Below are 18,140 nucleotides of genomic sequence, written 5' to 3' on the forward strand. Positions count from 1 at the left end.
GGTAGGCTAAGAAAGTTGCATGACAATTAATTAATCAAGCTAATAATTCAAGAGGAGTACATAAGAGAGAGCAGATTAGATGAAATTGTAAACCCCCAACAACTCCATTCATCCATTGTTTTCTTCTTGTCAATTGAATCAATCTCTTTTGCAAGTTCATATTTTATTCACACATCCAATTAATTAATTTTTATTTTCAAGTCTTATGGTTTTAATTCACGCGAACGATAAGGCCTTTCGAGTCTCTTGGGAAAACAACACTTGGACTTACCATTTATTATTACTTGATACGATTTGGTACGCTTGCCAATCTGTTAACAAGTTTTTGGCGCCGTTGTCGAGGACTCGAGGTTTACTTTTTCAAGTAGTGTGGATTGATTGAAGTTGACTTGATTTTATGTTTATTTTTATTTTTGTTCTAATAAATGCTTTCTAGGGTTTTGTGCCTAATTTTTGTAGAATGCAGTTTGGACAAAAATTTGATTGTGTAGGCACTCAATTCTACCAAAATAGTTTTAACCACTGGTGGGACCCTCATTCAAACATGTATCATAGCCAATTTGGGCAACATTCCTCTTCGCGAAAAGAAACATTGGGGGAAGCTAAAGAACGTTTATTGCAGGAACAACACTTTTGTGCGTTGAAGTCTCTGGGCATTATTAGGGCTAATACTGAAGTTAACCCTAAGGAAGAATGTCAAGCCACTATCTTTGAGGTTGACAAGGTCATTGATGAAGAGAAGATAGAGGAAGACGAGATAACAAAGGTATTGAAGTCTNTGGGCATTATTAGGGATAATACTGAAGTTAACCCTAAAGAAGAATATCAAACCACTATCTCTAGAAATGATGAGGTTGTCGAGGAGGAAAAAATAGAAGAAGAAGAGATAGAGATATATGAGGAGAAAATAAAAGCAGAAAAGAAAGAGGAAATAAAAACAGAAAAAGTTGTTGCTACGGAAAGGATAGAGGAGATAGAAACAGAAAAGTTGAATGAGAGTAAGAAGAATGATGAGAAAGGAAAAGCAGTGGTTGAAAGAAAAGAGAAAAAGGAAAAAATTGTGAAAATAAAGAAAGAAAAGAAAAAGAAAAAGAGAAAGCTAAGGGAAGAGAAAATTAAGAAAAAGAGGAAGAGAGGAAAGAAGAAAAGGTCATATGAAAAACCCCTTCCTCATAAAAAGAAAAATCATGGGAAGGAAAATAGGTTCAAGTACTTCATGGATATCTTCAAGAAATTGGAGATCAAAGTTCCTATGATGGAGACATGGAAACAGGTGTTTGGTGTTATCAACTTTCTGAAGAGATTTAGCAGGAAGAAGAAAAACAAAAGAACATCAAGCAAAGGGGAGTATCAACAAATAATGATGGGTGTTTGAACTCCACCGGGTCAAGCTAGTGACGTTAAAGAAGCGCTATTGGGAGGCAACCGAGGTTTTATTTCTTTCTTTTACTTTTGCATTTTAAATTCCTAGAATAGGTTGAATTTTAATTTCAGTGTGTATGCTTGGCCTAAATACTTTTCTGAAGATGTTTGACTGACTGATGTACATGATGAGACTATTTGATGATGATTTGATGTGATTGATAATTGAGTTGCATTGCATGTTGATATTCTATGAAACAGATGTGTGATGAATTATGATTGTGATTATGATGCTAAGCAGGATGTATGAATGAATCTTGTGTGAGAAAGCATGTTGTGTGAGGTATTGAGCTCTAGAGTTTTCATTGTTGTATATATTGTTCACTGGAAAGCATGAATGATATTGCCTTAATCTGAATGATTGATTGAATTGCATGTGAATGTCATATGATCAAGGCCATTTTTGAAGACTTTTCTCTAGCAAAATTTTCACCCGCAGAGTTTAAAATATTATACCCTTTTTGAACCTTAGCCTTAAACANGATGTGAACCCTTGTCTTGAAATTCTTTACCTTGAGTTGGGATGAGCTTAACTGTATGTGATGAAAAGGTTCAAGTTTGGGGTTGCATGGGGGAAATTGGAAAGCTTTTAAGAAGCATTGAGCTCAATTGCTGAAAAAGAAAAATGCATGTGAAAAAGAAAAAATAAGAAAAAGCATGAAGATGAGTGATGGGTGTCGCAACCCATACAAATTTGATTGCATATGAGAAATGCAGTATAGCTAGGGAATGACTCCTAGGTCGTCTCTCAAGGACCAAATGTGGTTCGAGAATTAGGTCAAACATGAAGTGGGGGGGGTTGTGAAAGGTATTTCTGTGAATGCAATTAGACTAAATTAAAACACGCGAATAAAACCTAACTAAGAATCAAAACGGTCGAATACTCAACTAACATTACGACTAAATTATCACAACTAAACGTGCTAGACAACATCAAGGTAAGCGGAAACAATAAACCGAACAGTCCTATCAATTAAAGTAGGGATCAATCAATGTAAACTAGCCAACTAATTAAATCATGCTTAAAGGAAATGGATGAGTTAACAATAAAAATAATTAAGACCGAACACATTCTAACTAAAGCAAGGAAACATAAACTTGGGTGATAAAATAAAGAGTTGCACATGTGGAAAAGAACCGAACAAGCGTACGTGAAATTCCTAGTTGCAACTACAATAGCTAAGTAACATGAAAATGTGCATGTTTCTAAAAGCAAATTAAATTCCTAATAAACATCCATCACAGACCGTGACCATTCCTAAACCGTGACACCACCTAAAAGATCAACTCCTACTCTATTCCAGCATGAAGGTCGTAGGCCTCTTCCCCAATTAATTCATCCCCCGTCACATCACTTCAACCAGAATACAAATGAGTGTGTGACAGTAACATTCCCAAATAAAATCAAAACACCGAATAAAAAAAAAATTGAAAGCAGCGTGAAGATTAAAAGCAGTGTCACAGAGCTTCTTTCTTAAAACAAAATAAAATCCTCTTCTAAATGAAATAGCGTGCAGCTCCAAAAGTAAATCACACTGTTTCTCTTGCTTAATTCAAAATGAAAAATGCTTAACGTAAGAAAGAAAAATGTGCTTCCTAAAGGAATGATATGAATCCTGTGTGCTTCCAGTGAAAACAACGTGCAAAGCAATGGTGGTTGGCTGCACCTTCCAGCCCTTCACCCGTAGCCTTCCATACGTGACCAGCAGTGTGCTTCCCCCCAAAAGAAAATTTTTTAAGTGTATCTGGTACTAGGTATCAATCCCGAGATAACACCCTAATTCCCTGCTGCCTGGACCGTGATGATGTGGATTTTTTACTGCTGCTGTTTGCACCTCCCAAACCCAAATGATTCAGCAGCTAGATGCGCGTGTGCGTGGCAGCAGCACTCCTTCATGTGCTAGACATTTCAGCACAAGACCATGATGCGTAATGAAGGCCTGTTGGATTTTCTTTCTGCACCGGAGCTGCTACAACGTGTGATTGGGTGGCAGCTGGACGTCTTAAGCCTCAAGCTAGACGTGCTGCAACGTGAAGCTGGACGTTGCAGGCCGAGAATGCTCATTCAAATCTGGATCCTCCTACATGATGGAAGTTAGACCAGGTTGTGATGTTAATTGAAGCAGGCTGGTCTGGATGTGATATTTAATGTGGGCCGAGAGGTGTTGCTATCAAGCAGGGAGGTGCGTGACTTCATTAACATTGCAACGTGTTGCTGGATCAAAGCTGCTGTCCATGAAGAAAAAATTTGTTGCCGGGCCATGTGTTGTAGCTGTGTATGATGTGGGCGTGAGGCTATGATAATGAATGGGGTGCGTGAAGAAGGCTGGGAGCTTAAATGAAGATGCATCTCATTCAATCTGTTGGACCGAGAAGCTTCCTCGTGTGCTTGAGTGGCAGCTGGACGGTGGAGAATTCCTTTTGTGATTATACTTCCAGCATTCATACCCATATTGAACGTGCAGCTTGCACATGGGCTGTGATTCTCCAATTCCTCCAAATTTTAATTGCCATCCACACCCCTCGATTACTAAATCCACACCTTCTCACTCACTTAAGTTCATTATAACCTTTAGATGTCCCAAGTTGTATTTCCAAAATTTTCCCTGAAAATAATAATGCAAATAATTAGCTCAGAATATTCAAATTAATTAAAATTAGAATTTCCAGTCAAAATAAGCACAATTAGGAAAAATGGGAAAATATCGGACAATTAAGCTCAATTCCCTGATTAAATTCGGTGCAATAAACTAAGTGAAATCAATAAAATATCGACTCATCAATGAGCTCAATGAAAAAGAAAAAGGAAAAAAGTTGGGAATGAGTGAGATTGGTGAGGAAGAGAGTTGTGCTTAAATGTTGAATACTATGATAGCTCTCTTGACTCAAGGATTTTGCATTCTAGAAAAAAACAATTCTTCTTGTTAGCCCAACCTCATTACAAGCCTTGGAAAAGTCCTTTTGATGGCATTTGCATGTAAAGATGTTGATTGTTTGAGATGAATGGCAATTTTATTTCTTGTGACTTGTGAATGATAGAGAGTTGGAGTGTCACCTAAACACTTGAGTGATTGAGTGAAACACTTGCTTGGTATGGATTGTTAATTTTCATGAGTGCATTTTTGCTTAGTGGATTGGTCATTCATAATGTGTAACATTTGTTATGCAATCTCTGGATTGAAAGCATGCATGCATCTTAATTTGATTTCATTAAAGTTTTGAGATTGAGTAGTGTTTGTCNTGTACTTTAGGAGTGTTGAATATTTGGATGAAATAGTATAAAGCCAAGCTCTGTTTTGTTTACTGTTTTGTTTTGTTTGCTTGAGGACAAGCAAAGTTCTAAGTTTGGGGTGGTGATGAAGGTTGAAAAACAGTTATTTTCATATGTCATTTTAGACCAAATTACTCCCTTTACTGCTTAGAATGAGCTTAGAATCAAGCAAAACTCAATAAATGAGTCTGTAGAGAGTCAAAAGCTATTTTTAGCGATATTATGCTTGTTTTGCATTGTTTTGTAGTATTTTTGAGAAAGTGAAGAATGAAGTTGAAGATGAAGGTCTTAGACTCAAGAAAAGAAAGAAAGGTTGAAGATCGAACGGTTGCAGTGCAGAAAAGTCAACCAGAATGCAGAAAAGTCAACCAGTCAACCATAAAAAGTTGACCAAACTAGTATGGTTCTGTGGCGTCGGGCGGTTGTCAGATGGGCCTGGGCTTGAATTTTGTCACTTGTTGGTAATAAATAGCCCTAGTGCGAGTTTAGATGCATTCTTTTGATAAAAGAGGGCGGCCAGACCTAATTTCACTCTCTGGAGAGGATCTCTTGGATGTTGAGGCTCCTTTTCATCTTTTCTAGGGTTTGCTTTTCCATTCTTCATTCTTTTTTCATCTAGATTCACCATGAAAATGGTGAACTAAACCCTATTGTTGTTGGGGGAAACAATGTAATCTTTTGATACTCTCTTTTATTGAAACTCTTGATTATTTATATGGTTTCCATATGTTTTGATTTTTAATTGTTGGGTTCTCATCTGTGCTTAATGATTTTATCGTTTAACTCATTCGATAACTGATGTTTGTCTTGAACTGGTGAGTAATTTCTTGATTATGCAATACCACCTAGGGATAGGGGTAGGACGATCAATTGCCTTTAACTTCTGCTCTATAATGTTGTCTTAATTGCTAGGGGAGGCTAGGGATACGAAGCCAGTAATTAGTATTAGGCTCTTTTCGCCGAGGGATCGGGTTAAGGGTAGGCTAAGAAAGTTGCATGACAATTAATTAATCAAGCTAATAATTCAAGAGGAGTAAATAAGAGAGAGCAGATTAGATGAAATTGTAAACCCCCAACAACTCCATTCATCCATTGTTTTCCTCTTGTCAATTGAATCAATCTCTTTTGCATGTTCATATTTTATTCACACATCCAATTAATTAATTTTTATTTTCAAGTCTTACGCTTTTAATTCACGCGAACGATAAGGCCTTTCGAGTCTCTTGGGAAAACGATACTTGGACTTACCATTTATTATTACTTGATACGATTTGGTACGCTTGTCAATCCGTTAACATGGTGCTCATCTTTTGCCTGTTTTGCATCACGGTGGGTAAGAATTGTAAATCCATGACTACGGCCATGTCGATGTCTGTGACCATCATGTCCGTGTTCGTGTCCGTATCCATGACCATGACCATCATATCCATGGCCATGATCATGACCCAATAACAAAGCCATCTTGATATTAACCACAAGACCAAATGTGGAAACTAAAAAAATGAAGAAACCATCCACGCTTTTAGACCAGCAATGATTACATCAATGGCTTCATATACCAAAATACCAATAAGCAACCATATTAATTGAATAGAAACAAAGGCATCAAGAATTTCGCTACGGTGTACTCTAACGTGGCTTTGGTACCATGTTAAAAAGTAGACTTTAAGCCTAACTCATACCCATAAAACCAGCTTGTAAGGTGAGGTTTGCACCTACCTATTTACTATAAATTGGTCTTATCTCTAGTCGATGTGAAACTTCAAACAATTTTTTTAAAACAAACTGTTATTGCAATAGAGAAATTTGAGTTTCAGAAGCATAATTCCCCAAGTCCAACTACTAAATCCTTCAACTCTAATATTTCATTATCATGAAATATGCAATAGAAGATGAAATCTAGCACTCTATATGTATGGTTACATGACCAATGTTATAGACCTATTTGATATAGTCTATAACCTTATCCAACACCATGTTTGCATATGCTTCAAGTCTGATTTTAACATCACAAGCTAGTAAAACCTTTTTGACTGTAATGGCCCATATGTACAGTTCATGAACAACCACCACGTCTTCCATATCCAACATCTTATTTCTAGCTTCGTAGCACTTATCTCACGAGGCATGCTATCCATCAAGACTTCTGAAATATTTCACAACATATTAATGATTGTCAACAAATCTATTACTGGAAATATTAGAATGCAAATTAAATCAACTACTTGCCACTCGGGTTTATACCATATTACCACTCCCCCAATCATTACTCCAATACTCTGGATAGGGTCTCCAAGGACATGGAGATAAGCCTCTTATACATTTATGATCCATTGCTTCTTTTTAGTTTTTGATTCATCAAGAAGAGATTGAGTAAGCTCTTGGTGATGATGATGGTGCTCACCTTTTGAATGATGATCATCGTGACGGTTTGCGTGATCCTGTGTGTGATGGTGTTCATCTTTTGCATGTTTTGCATCATTGTGGGAAAGAACTGTAAATCCATGACTATTCCCATGTCCATGTCTGTGACCATCATGTCCGTGTTCGTGTCTGTATCCATGACCATTACCATCATATCCATGGCCATGATCATGACCCAATAACAAAGCCATCTTGATATTAACCACAAGACCAAATGTGGAAACTAAAAAACTGAAGAAACCATCCGCACTTTGACACCAGCAATGATTCTATCTATGGCTTCATATATCAAATTACCAATAAGCAACCATATTAATTGAATAGAAACCAAGGCATCAAGAATTTCGCTAGGATATACTCTAACCTGGCTTTGGAACCATGTTAAAAAGTAGACTTTAAGCCTAACTCATACCCAGAAAACCAGCTTGTAAGGTGAGGTTTACATCTACCTATTTACTATAAATTGATCTTATCTCTAGTCGATGTGAGACTTCAATCATTTTTTTTAAAAGAAAGTGTTATTGCCATAGAGAAATTTGAGTTTCAGAAGCATAATTCCCCAAGTCCAACTACTAAATCCTTCCCCTTTAATATTTCACTATCACGAAATATTCAATAGAAGATGAAATCTAGCACTATATATGTATGGTTACATGACCACTGTTATAGACCCGTTTGATATAGTTTATAACCTTATCCAACACCACGTTTGCATCTATTTCACGTCTGATTTTAACATGACAAGCTAGTAAAACCTTTCCGACTTCAATGGCCCATATGTGTAGTTCATGAACAAACACCACGTCTTCGATATCCAACATCCCATTTCTAGCTTAGTAGCATTTATCTCACCAGATGTGCTCTCCATCCAGACTTCCAAAATATTTCACAGCATATTGATGATTGTCAACGAATCTATTACTGAAAATATTATAATGCAAATTAAATCAACTATTTGCCACTCGGGTTTATACCATATTACCGCTCCCCCAATCATTACTCCAATACTCTGGATAGAGTGTCTAAGGACATGGAGATAAGCCCCTCATACATTTATGTTCCCTTGCTTCTTTTTAGTTTTTGATTCATCAAGAAGAGATTGAGTAAGCTCTTGGTGATCATGATGATGCTCATCTTTTGAATGATGATCATCGTGACGGTTTGTGATCATGTGTACGGTGGTGCTCATCTTTTGCATGTTTTGCATCATGGTGGGTAAGAACTGTAAATCCATGACTATGGCCATGTCCAGTTTTGTTACCATCATGTCCATATTCGTGTTCGTATCCATGACCATGACCATCATGTCCGGCCCACCACGGGTTTGTCACTTAGTGAGCCAATCCAACCCGGCTCATTTATTAGCGAGCCAGAACAACTTGAACCCAGTCCGACCCACCACGGGTTGGTGGGTAAACGGGTTGGCTCACGAGCCCATTTAATTATATTTTTTTAAAATAAAAAATAATAATACAAACTTTCTGTAATTTAAATTTAAACAAATTTCACTCCCAAAAAATTATGTTAAAGACAATTCAAAATAATAATAAAAAGTACAATATAATCCAAATGTCATCCAAAAACAAACACAAAAAACATACAAATAAGTTTCTTATATCCATCATTTTTTGTTCCTTATCCATTTACGATATTAGAATCTTGAATAAATATTTTGTTCTCTTGAATCATCTTCTTCATCAATTGTTGTAACCCTTGACCCTTGTTCTTATTGTCACCAAATTTACTAATAAAGATTTTCCTAATATCAGAACAATTCCGAGAATCAATAAAAAAGTATTAGTAAGAAAAAAGAGAACCAATACTTAATAACATCAACAAAAAATTAGTAGTTTAATCTGTAACATAATTTCTCAATTTCAAAGATATCAAAAAAAGCTTGTTCAAATAATGTATACTCAAATTGTTTAAATAAAATGAACAAAATTTGATACAAGCATGTCAGAACATAAAAAAATCATTTTATGTCTTCAAATCCCCAGAACAAAAAACAAATTCGCAAACCACTATTTTTGTCATTATAGGGTTTTTGAAATAAAAAAAGAAAGAGAAGTAAGAAAACAAAAATGTGGAGAAAATAGAAGAATAAAGGAAGGGTGTTTTACCTGCTCCTTCAAGAATTTCAGTGAAGTGAGGGTGAGAGCACCGTCAAATGAGAGCAATTACCGTGGGAGTGATTTGTGAGAGCAGAGGTTACTTTTTTGGTATATACAATGAGTGAAGAGAGTATTTTATTTTTTAAGATTTCATAAATAAAATAATAAATTAAAAAAATAAAATTAGGTAGGTGGGTTGGTGGGCCAACCCGGCTCACCACGGGTTCAACCCGCATGAGCCGGGTCTAAATGAGCCGGGTTGAAATTTGACCTGCATATAAGTGGGTTATATTTTTCAAACCCAACCCGGCCTAAACCCGTGACAGGCCGGGTTGGCCCGCGGGTTATGACCCATTTTGACGACTCTACCAATAACAAAGTCGTGATGATATTAACCACAAGGCTAAATGCGGAAACTAAAAACATTAAGAAACCATCCACACTTTTAGGACCAGCAATGATTCTATCAATGGCTTCATATAACATAATACCAGCAAGCAACCATATTAATTGGATAGAAACCAAGGCACCAAGAATATTTATTCAGAAAAATCCATATGACTGGCGAGGTATAGCTTCCCATCTAGTAGCAGCCCACAAAGAAAATAAGGAGATGGCATAGGTTGAAAAATTAGAAAGCAAATGTGTTGCATCAATCAATATAGCAAGATTGTTAGCTTTGATGCCACAACCTGTTAAGCCACTGACAAGTGTATCAGATCGTTATCAAGTAATATATAAACGGTAAGTCCGAGTATCGTCACCCAAAGGACTCTTAGGCCTTATCTTTCATGTAAATTAATTTTATAAGACTTGTAAAGAAATAAACTTGTGGTTGAATGCAAAGAACGGAAATAAACATGCAAATGCAAGTGATTCAATTGGCAAAAGAAAAGATATGAATGAATGGAGTTGTTGGGGTTTACAATTTCATCTTATCNACACTCTTATATCTACTCTTCTTATTAAATGAGCTTTATTATCTAATTGTCATGCAATCTTTCTTAGTCTACCCTAAACCCGATCCCTCGGCGAAAAGAGCCTATTACTAATTACTGGCTTACTATCCCTAGTCTCCCTTAGTAATTAACAATGCATTATATACAGAAGCAAAATACAATTGATCGTCCTACCCCTATCCCTAGGCAGTAATTCTTAATCAAGGAATTTCCTATCAGTTCATGACTTCCCCGTACGTCCCTGTATCAACAAAGGCAAATATCTTTATATCGAATGAGTTAAACGATAAAAGCTTTAAGCATAGATAAGAAACCCAACAATTGATAATAAAAGCATATGCAAGCATATAAATAAAATAAGAATTTCAATATAAGAGAGTTTCAAAAGATTACATTGTTCCCCAACAACAAAGGGTTTAGTTCACCATGATCATGGTGAAACTAGATGGAATTAAATGAAAGAATGAAAGAGTAAACCCTAGATTTGATAAATTGGAGCCTAAGCATCCAAGAAACCTTCTCCAAGGAGTGTATAAGAGCTCTGGACTTCTCTGCTTGCCAAAAGAATACTTTGAAAATCGCACCGAGGCTATTTATAAAGCATAGAAGTAACAGAATTTAAGCCCAGGCCCAACATTGCACCGCTCAGCGCCTAATTTGGCCACTCAGCGGTTTGCCTCCAAGCCGTAGAACCGCTCAACAGTCAATCTTACCGCTCAGCGGTTTCCCTCTAATCGTTTTGGTTGCTCAGCGGCATCGCTTGGGCGAGAAACAGTGAATGCACCCTTGAGTCTGGCACTTAGCGCTGGAATTTGGTGCTGAGTAGTGGACTTGACTCTTCTTTTCTTCCTTTTTTCCTCTTTTCGTGAGTCTAAGTCCTTCCTATTTCACTTCCATCTTCAATTCACATCAAAACCCTACAAAACAATGCAAAAGCAGGCATACTATCTCTAAAACCAACTTTTGACTCTCACATGACTCAACTAAGTGTTTTACTTGATTATAAGCTCATTCTAAGCCATAAAGGGTGTGTTTTGATATCAAATTTAAGCATGAAAATTTGCTTAGAACAAGACAAACAACCCAAACTTATAACTTTGATTGAGTGAAACACTTGCTTGGTGAGAATTGTTAAATTTCATGTTTACATCTATGCTTAGTGGATTGATCATTCATAAATAAAACATCTGTTGGAAAATATGTGATCGTGTGAACTAAGTTGAATTGAAAGCATGCATGCATCTTGATTGAGTAATGACTCGTTGTGAAAAAAATAAGTGTTGAAAATGTTGAACTATTTGATTAAAAAGTGNAAAGCCAAGTTTTGTCTTGCTTGCTTGAGGACAAGAAAAGTTCTAAGTTTGGGGTTGTGATAACGGTTAGAAACACTGTTATTTGCTATGTGATTTTGATACTAAAAGCACCCTTTTTCACTTAGAAACTTGCTTGGACTCATGTGTTTTCAATAAATTGTGTGAATAAGAGGGTTGAGGTTGATTTCAACAGTGTTCTAACAAATTCCCCTTGTTTTGACAGATATTGAAGCAATATTGGAAGAAGAAGTGAAAAGTATAGAAGATGGAGCTTAAAGGGGGTAAAAAAGGCACCAAGAAGAGGGAAACCCCGACGCCCGGGCGACGGACGCTCGAAGATTGGGTGTACAAAACTGACGCCCAAGCCCCACATGAACCCCAATTCACGCTTGGGTGAGCTCTCTGACACGCTTGAGCGTGATTTCACGTGGATCGGGCCCTGATTCTGCTCTGATTTGATTCTTTTGGACCAGGCCACACTTTGCGATGCGTCTGACACTATTTAAAGGACCCTGGGGCTCTAGGTTTTGCATCCCTGGCAGAAGAGAGCATAGCAATACACTCTTAGTCAATTCTTAGTCTTCCATTCTCTCTTTTCTTCCATTGTTCATAGGTTCCCCCATGTCTATGGGGAACTAATTTCTATATGTTGTTGGGGAATGATGTAACCTTGTAAAATCTCATGTATTTGAATTGATTCTGAATTCTATATGCTTTTTTTCATTATTTTTTAAAGTAATTCATTTGCTTTATTCTTGCTTATATAATAACATTATCTTGAGTTGCATGAGTGTCGGGAGGTTCCTTTCAATTCAGGTCCTTGTTGAATTACTCCTAAGGGTTATATTGCTCAGGGATGAGGGTATGAGTCTTAGTCGTCTTAACCTCTTCATCTTCACATCTTTTTACCACGAATGCTAGGAATTGTATGAACTGGTAATTAGGGACATGCTTATTTACCGAGGGATCGGGTTTAAGTGGTTTAGTGACGGACGTTGGCACCTAAGCATCCAAGAAACCGCCTCCAAGGGAAACCAAGGATAAACCAAAGAAAACCAACTTTGACTCTCTTATTCTCTAACTTAAGAAAAATACATGATTTCAAGCTAATTCTAAGCCATAAAGGGTGTGATTTAATATCAAAATTAAGTATGAAAATAACGGTTTTTCAACCGTTATCAGCGCGATACTCAGGTTTCCCTCATCGTTGATGCTTAAGCATTGGCCAATGATTCTCTTGAAGAACTGGTGTGCTCAACGGTGCCGCTCAATGGTGGCTGCGACACTTGCTTTCCCCTCAGTGTTGGCGCCTAGGCGTTGGCCAGAGAAGTCCTCTACGAAGCTAGCGCTCAGTGGTGACTTGGCGCTCAACGATGATTGCGTTTCTTCTTTTAAGCACTTTTCCTAGTTCTCTTGATTCTAACTCCTTCCTACTTCAGCTTCCTTCATTCAATCCATGTTAAATCCTACCAAAACAAGGAAAACCAAGCCTAATACCCATAAAACTATCTTTGACTCTCTTATTTCCTAACTTAAGCAAAATGCATGATTTCAAGCTAGTTTCTAAGTCATAAAAGGTGTATTTTGTGTCAAAATTAAGTAGAAAAATAACGGTTTTTGAACCGTTATCAATCACCACTCTATTAATGGGACTTCTGTCGATTTATTGTATTTTTGAGTCCTCTGATTCTCTATATTGATCTATTGGGAAAGCATCAATTTAGCTTCCCACTCATTCTGCTAAATGGATGTCCTAGAATAGAGAAGTGGAATCAAATGATCCATCTTCATTTTCCCATAGGACACATGGAAAGAATGCTTCCTTGTCCTTGTAGCTCGGGGAAGAGAAGGCATCCATGCCGGACATCGTTCTTTCTCGGCCCATCAAGAACTCGGCATCGAAGACTCATTACTCTAGGGTACTTGATGGATTTTCTTTCCAGCCTATGGTGAAGACTGATTCCTTTGTTCGTTATATTACATTGGTTTTCGCCCTAACCTACTTTGATTTTCCAGACGAAGCTTTTTTATTTTTCTATTTCGCCTTTGCTTATCTAACGGGAGCAAAAGGACTCCTATCTTAACTCACCGTAGTTGAAGAAGGAATGCTTGGTAATGTTAATGGAAGGCCCCAAACATATGTCAAAAGAGAATCTCGATAGAATCAATAAGAAAGCTCATTGGAATGAAACATGGCATCCATCTTCATCAACTTACAGTAAGCGCAGTGGAGAGAGTGGCTCTCGGGGAGCGGGCACTCATGGAACGTAGCGATCTCAAGATACCTGACTTGCTATCTCTTCAAGTCAATCACGATGATGAGGACTTAATCATCTCTATGTATGGATCATCGTGTAATCCATGCCCCCTTGAGTTGTTAAAGTAATTACAGATGCATGAGATAACTACCTTGGTTGATTGCTCAGAATAAAGAACCAATCTATCTCTCCTAGGGGTAATTAGAAAAAGGAAGCATTGATGAGTTCACTGCGTGTTGGTAGCGAGGATAGAGAGAACAAGAATGAACAGCCTTCCATGAATAGAACACAGGCAAACCTTTGTGGATCTTCTTACAACTAGCGAAGAGGAAAAGGAATGCTTGTTGATTGGACTGATGCGAGATAGCTAGATAGAGAATGAAAACGCCTTAGATGAACTACTAAATAGAGGTCTTTCCCCGAATTGAACTCATAGAGATGGCTAACAAAGGGTATTGATGTTAATATCATTAGAATGGAATGGAGGGGAGGTGCTCTAACCACTAGAATGAGAATGGAGTCCTACTTTCCCTCGGCACCAAGCTACGAAGCCAATTGATCTATCTTGGGATGTTTTCCCGTAGATGAAGAATAGGATGGATCGGTCTATCCCTACTTACTCATTCTTTTTTGTTTGAAATGAGCCTGCGACATGCCTTCCACGTGCTATACCCACTTGATTGAATGACTTTGCCCTCTTCCTTGGCTTCAATCATTGTTCCAATAGAAGAAGAAGATGACGCTTAGCCTGGAAAGAGCTTATATTGCTAATGGTCACCGATCTAGGGCATCCTAACCTAGGGAACTCATATATGGAATCTAGGTTCCTAGGACGTAAAGGAAATAAGGACTTATTTTGTTCATCTATCGAGCATCTCCGTCTCTAGCTCTGGGTTCTCAATTCACTAACTAGTGTCAAAGAAAGGGTTTAGCACTTCCATTGATCCATAGAATACCGAACCATTAACAATCGACAAAACAGACTGATTTCACTCTCTCGATAGAGATTCATCACACTCTATGCACTAGCCCTTTTGTCAATTCGTTAACAGACATAAGAAAATTGAATTCGACAATAAAGAATAAGGGTAGTAGTGTCAAAGACAGGAGGTTTGTAGTGTCAAAGGAATGAGGTTCATAACACTTTACCTTGTTCAACAATCTTGATACCCATCAAAAGCAGTCTGTTTCCTTGAATGACCTTAGGAAGGGCTCATATGCTTTCAAAACGAGATCTTCTGTTGTATGTAAAGATTCATATAAATAATGTGTTGTTGCCTGTAGCCTGTAGAAGGAATGCGAGGATGGTCTTTCTTTGAGTTCGATAAACAGTACCAGTGCATGAGACAAAGGAATGAGGTCACAAAGCCAAAGCATTTTCACATTTAATGTTGTTGCCACTCTCATCAATCAAATGATTCAAATAATCTATCTTGTATTATATAAGGGTGTATGGGGATGACCAGAAAGACAGAACACCCATGCATCATCTTAATCCCATCCTTGGTGAGATGTATATACCTCGGTGTGAGAGGGTGTGTTGGAAGTCCCACATCGACTAGAGATAAAGCCAATTTATAATATATATATATATATATATATATATATATATATATATATATAAGTGAGTGCAAATCTCACCTTACAAGCCAGTTTTGTGCAAACCCCATTTCTCAACAGTTATAATGTTTTTATTGCTCTTAGTATTGGTCATCATGTATTATAAAATTTCAATTATAAATAAGAAATTATATAATTTACTTCCATTTGAATAATAAAACCATATTATACATATTAATATACATTTACATATATTTTTAAAACAAAATAAAACAATCTTAATATATTTCAAATGAATAATTAAAATTTTAAATAAATCGTTATTATCATGAACAATAATTTAAATTTGTTTATGATTTCTTTTTAATATATTATTGACTAATTATTATTTTATATTGCAGGCATCTCATCAAGGAAGCATATCAAATGATGAAGATAAATGAAGAACAAGATTTATCATTGTTAGTTAGATCATGTTTATTATTATTTTTTAGCATTGAGTTGGCAAATTAATTATATCTTTAACATTTATAGTTTATTTTATATAATAATAATTAATTTTGTATTAGATTATTCTAATTTATTATTAAACATTTAAATTATTTTGGTTTTTTATTAAACCTTTTTTATGTTAATCAAATCATTTCAATTTTAAAAAAATTAAATTATTTGCATTACCGACGATTTTGGAAACCCCAGCTACATAAACTCAGAAATTATCGACGGTTTTGTATAACCTTTGCAAGTATCGATGGTTTTCCATAACCCCAGTAATTACTGACAATTTTTGTGAAACCCTTACAAATGACCACATTTTTTGGAAACTCCCCTAAGTAGTAGCGGTTTCTATAAAACCCTTGCAAGTAGTGGTGGTTACATACAAAATTGCCGATAATATTTGTCGACAATGGTTTTCTCAACGGTTTTCCCAATTGCAGGAAATGTATTTGCTAGGGGTTAAAACCGTCTATAATGCAAAAACAAAAACCCTAGTAAAGTCACATATTTTTGTAGTTCCAATTTATATTACCACAACGAAAACAAGAAACACAATTATAAATATTCGTTTTTACTCCAACAAAGAACCTAAAACTGATAACAAAATTTGGACAGGTGAAGGAGAAGCGATGTTCTCTTTTGGAGGGTCATGTTATAACCATAATTATTAAAATAGAAATTTGAGCACAAACCAGGGTTGAGCAATGTATTTGGTAAGACTGATTCAGACAATGAATGTGCGAACCAATCCAATATTCTGAGGTTACGTATTGGTACTAGGATTCAATCACTACCCATGAAAAACTCACACTCACCCACTCAAACACCATTTGGGGAAGATAAAAGAAGAAGAAGAAACATACATCAAAATCAGAACGGTAATAAATCTTTGGCACTTTAAGAATGATACCAAATGTAACCCGTTAATGAACATGTATTAGATTACCCGCTATCTGCGGGTACATATTACTCGTGAATACTAACTATCCATAATGAATTGTGTCTCCGGATACCTACCTATACTATCCCTAAATACTACTAGATTTTTTAAAATTTAAAAACTATAAATAAAACATGTTGGTGGTGAAATATTTAATATTTTTTGAGATATCTAAATTTATTGTACTTTAGAGGTCGAATAGTTATTTAAGCGTGGTAATACTTTTTGCAAGTAAAGAATCACACAAAAACATGACTTTTGCAAATAACCAACAAAAAAGAAATTAGAACAACAAATAGATTTGAAGAGTACGAACAGAAAGAACAAACGAACTTGAAAAGAACGATCCACACATCATGGAAAATTAAGGAACTAAGAATAATTTGTCTTACAATCTTACAAGAACACTTAATAAAAGTTACAACTACAATTAAAAATATATGCTTTTAATAATAGAAATTTTAATGAAGAGGGTGTTTTAAGTATTAAAATATAGGTTAAAACTCTCTTTTGGTCCTCATATTTGTATGGTAATCTCAATTTGGTCATCATAATTTTTTTTTGTCTCAATTTGGTCCTATAATTTGTAAAAATGATGCCATTAAGCCCTCACCGTTAACTAATGAGTAACGTCGTCTGTTACTGATGACGTGGTGGAGAGAAAATTGGTTGACTTATAAATGATTTAATTACGTGGATTTTAGTGTAAAAAATAAAAGTTGTGATGTGGAATATGGTTTTATAATTGGGGTTTATTTATTATTTAATTTATTATTAAGTTTTCAACAATCTCAAAAATTCCCAATTAGTCTCCTCGTGCGTCTCCAACAGCTGCAGAATCGCCTCCATGATCGACGGTAACACCTGCTCGTCGCCCTTCTGTAATTTCCCAACTATCCTCTCTGTAATTTCACTTTCTTTGTTCAATTCTCACCAATTTTGTTGCTTTTTTGTGCACAATTTGTAAAAGAAAATCAAGAACCAAGAGAGGGCCAATGGGTTTCATCCATAACCAAGCTTCACCCTCTCACACAGGAATTAGAACTGTGGGTATTGAGAAANTTTGTAACTTTTCCACTGATTTTGATCTCTGTATCTGCATAGCCACTTGGAACATGAATGGCCAAAGAAAAATCTCATTTTCAAGGTTTCTTCCAAAGAGAAACAAAGGGCGCAAGTGCCTTTCTTCCCAAATGGCAACTGCAGCAGAGGTACCCTTTCTCCTCCATGGGGTCGTAATAGTGCTTCCACCACCTTCCTCGGTGAATCCAGTCTTCATCGTCAGCAGCGAAACGACTGACCGCTCTTGCCGGACGAGAAGTTGTGGTAGAGGACGATCTCGGCTTGTAAAAGCGGCAGCGACGACGATCCCCTCTTCCAT

The 18,140-nt window shown here is 36.5% G+C and overlaps 3 pseudogenes; all 3 read right to left on the reverse strand.

Moving 5' to 3' along the window:
• Window positions 1-6,516, reverse strand: part of LOC106760281 — an 8,311-nt pseudogene extending 1,795 nt beyond the window's left edge.
• A 76-nt stretch (window positions 6,517-6,592) lies between these two features.
• On the reverse strand, window positions 6,593-7,670 carry LOC106760282 (annotated as a pseudogene).
• An 82-nt stretch (window positions 7,671-7,752) lies between these two features.
• On the reverse strand, window positions 7,753-18,140 carry LOC106760283 (annotated as a pseudogene).

The sequence above is a fragment of the Vigna radiata genome, chromosome 5 (assembly GCF_000741045.1).
Source record: "Vigna radiata var. radiata cultivar VC1973A chromosome 5, Vradiata_ver6, whole genome shotgun sequence".
In the NCBI taxonomy this organism is placed as follows: Eukaryota; Viridiplantae; Streptophyta; class Magnoliopsida; order Fabales; family Fabaceae; genus Vigna; species Vigna radiata.